The following is a 3,897-nucleotide window of genomic DNA, read 5'->3' as shown; positions in this document are numbered from 1 at the left end:
TTGCCACACCATTATATAAACCACCCTCCCTTCTCTTTTTCTTCGCATCTTCCCTCACTTCTCTTCTCTCTCTCTTTTCCTCCTTCACTCCCGAACCCCCCCTCTCTCTCTCTCGGCTCTCTCCATCTCTCTTCTTCTCTCTCTTACATGCAACCTCAAAACCTAGCTCGAATTCAAAGATCTACCCATCAATAATCATCATTTTCAGCCCTCTATTCATTTATACTTTGCATGTAAGTTTCTAAGCAACTTTTCGTAGCTTCATCTCTTTGGTCATATTCAAGAAAGTGCAATTTCTTGGTATGTGATCATGAGAGAATATAAACAAGAGTGTTGTGTGATTCTAAGGTCCAAAACTCAAAGAGGAGACCCGTGTTTGGGCACTCTTGAGTTCGACCTTCACCGGCCGTGATCAAAGGAGAGTCGGTGGGATTTTGGAAGTGTGATTTTCCAAAAGCTATAATGTAATCTTGTTAAGATATAAATTGCATGTTTGATATTTGATGATTTCTTGAGTTTTGATGGTAAATGAAGTTTTGTGCTTAGAATATGGGATATAAGGTTTATTACTAGGTGATTTTGTGTTTAGTTGAATAAAATGGGATGCATGTGTTAGTCACTAAACACGCGCTAATAATACACGCAAGTATACGCGTTCACAAGTAGTATAGAATCTTTTGTAGTTCGTTCCCACAGAGACTGTATTGGTTAACTAATTAATTCATGCACTTAAGCAACAATGTATGGTTATCATTCAATGCTAAGACGATAACAAATTGAGGTTGTTTATAACTAAGAATTAAACTAACAATTATAACTAAGAGATAATATTGATTGAATTAATATATATGACAAACATGGGATTCTAACTTCATTAAATACTTCATTCAATAGCCTTATTATTCTCAACCTTAGCATGCAATGGTGATGACACTAATAAGACAACACGAAACTGATAAATGCCAACTTTCGTTGCACGAGTACCATACTACCAGACATCCACAAAAGAGATAGAAGCTGAATATACACCAATTATATTGAGACCCTATATGTCTATAGAATTTGACAACATAACGGTTTAAGCACAAGTTATTTATCTTGATTACACAGGGCAAGTAAGATGGTTAAAATTACCTACGAATCATGCATAACAAATACATGAACCTATGCTAGTATGGCAAGTTCTAAATCCCTAAATTCATTGTCGCTTCATTAAGAATTAACACGTTATCTTATAAGTTCACGACGCTCATAAGACGAATACGCACAACCAATACTAGGATATCAATCAATCACCACATACCAAGGCATCGAAAAATTTAACTAAAGAAATCCATAAATAAATCCGCTAGAACCCCACGATAACGATTAGCCCATAATCGGACTCATCATCAACGTGGGTTTCGATGAAAGCATGATATAACAAACGTAGTCTTTATAACGAATAATTAAATCCAAGTACAAAACAAGATTAAGGTTCACAAATAAGAAAACTAGCATCTAAGTTACAACGTATAACAAAAATCTACAAGTAAAAATAAGATCTTCTTCGTCCTCGTTGAATTGTGCTAATACGGTCTTCTTACGGCTCTCCTTGATATGTCTCTGGCTTGATATAGCTTAATATATATTAAAATTGACCTAGAGTTGTTTATATAGCATCCCCATGCAGTGTAGAATTCTTTCTCTCAGAAACCAAGTAGAAGCAAGATTCTTCCATCCCAACACGGCGCGACCGCGCTGGCTTTCTGTACTTTGGGCGCGGGCGCGCGCTTGATTAGCGCGAGCGCGCTGGGCTTCTGCCAAAATTGACTTCTTTTTTTCTTGCAGATTTGAGCCGGCTTCCAACGAGCTTTTATTCCAACACCACCTTGACACCAAATTAGCATCAAAACAATGCCAATTCACCTGATTACCTAGATAATGCCTGAAATGCAAAAACACTCGAAAACACGTTAAAACACTTAACAACTTGAGTACAAATGCATCAATTCAAAGCTTATTAGAGCATAATAAAGTGTCATAAATGCCACTTAACATACCCCCAAACTTGAATCGATGCTTATCCTCAAGCATAAACAGACTCAAAGAACAAGAAATAAAAATGCATGAATGCAACTAATATGAATACAACAATCCCCATAGAAAAACTGAACCAACCAATGAGCAACACCTCAACAAATGCAATTATTCGCATAAAGATCAATCAAATCTCACAAATCAACCTACAACCCAGAGACGTGCGTGTGTGTAGATGCTTACAGATATACTATCATAACTAGATCGACAATCATGACTCACTACTTATCAAAACAATCGCAAGTTTATAAATAGAATAAAAGCTAGACTTGAAATAACTTATAACACTTCAATTCTTATATCAGAGTTTTATATGGATTCATGTTTTTATTCACAATAAAACAAACACATATGCTTATTTGATCGCGCAATGAGTGAGGTCCACAAAAGACTTATACAATAGTACCCATGTAGCGAGCTTTAGGTTAGCGGATCCCAGACTATAAAAGCCTTAGGTCACTAGGCACAAAGTCCCCTAAAACTTAATAACTCGAGTACTAAAGAGCCCAATCGTGATCAATTGTATATAACACTTATTCTTTTCTTTTTTCTATTTTTTTCTTTTTTTTCAAAGAATTCCTGAATGAGTGTGTTTCGCTCCATCTCATTTAACCCTAGACTACTCATATAAATATGAGTCGGCTACTAGCCATTTGACACCTAGCCACACAACTAGCAATGAACTCAAATTTTCTCCAAATTAAATATCCATGTCTTTTATTATTAAGAGAATATCTTAAATTCTAAATATAAACAAGCGATTAACCTTGACAAACAAACAAACCATGACTATGATCTAACACTCTAGCAACCTATAAGACTTAGTGAAATACAAGTGTCTCTAGCATGCAAATCAATCCAATAAGGCTCAACATCACTAAATACAACATCACTACACTAGCATCAATATCACCCATTAATCAGAAAAAACATCAAAGGGATCATGTTATAATGCAAATGCATGAAACTACATAAACAAAATATCATAAAACTACCAAAAATAATAATAAAAAAACTGCATGGCAAAATATACAACTATATGAACTAAACTATCATGAAATATGCAACTATATGAGACTCCCACAAAACATATATTCCTTCAACTACTACCCCCAAACTTAAAATATTCACTGTCCTCAATGAAGGTAATAGTAAGGAATCAGGCATACCTAATCAGAATCAGGCTCATCACCCTCAACGAGTGGAATGTCAGGTGTATCAGGAGGCGGATACACGGAATGCTCACCAAAAATTGGCCACTAGATGTCAACACCGGTGGCTCTAAATGCAGTCCCAAGTGCCTAGGTGAGATCACGTGCGAACCGACTATAGATGTCGTGCATCGAATCCATCCTCCTAGCTAGACACCTATACCGCGTCGAACTTAAACCAGCTCCAACATCTGCTCCTGTTGCCTCATGCTCCTGCTCTTGTTACGATGGACCAACCTTCTCTCCATACTGAGCTCTCCAAGCTGCTCGACGGCATGCTGAGAACCTTCCGCATTAGCAGCCTCCATAGGCCTACCACCTGGCAGATGATCATACGAGTACCCAAGCCCCTTAGGATCGGGCTTCCCTCCATACCACTCATGCATGCTCAACAGTGTAAGGCTATCGATAGGAGCGCTGGGAAGCTGCTTATGTGCGGGCCAATGAACACCAACTGCCACACACAACTTCGTCACAACGGACGCATACAGAATAGCACCAGTAGTACCTCCTCTCAAAAATCTCAGAATCCCCTTGTATATCACCATCCCCAAATAAATGTAATCACCCTGAAAAATCCCCCACAGCAGACGATCACGCTCCACAA

Source organism: Apium graveolens, chromosome 6, assembly GCF_009905375.1.
Source record: "Apium graveolens cultivar Ventura chromosome 6, ASM990537v1, whole genome shotgun sequence".
In the NCBI taxonomy this organism is placed as follows: domain Eukaryota; kingdom Viridiplantae; phylum Streptophyta; class Magnoliopsida; order Apiales; family Apiaceae; genus Apium; species Apium graveolens.
The sequence above is the reverse complement of the archived record's forward strand: the minus strand, read 5'-3'. Positions refer to the sequence as shown.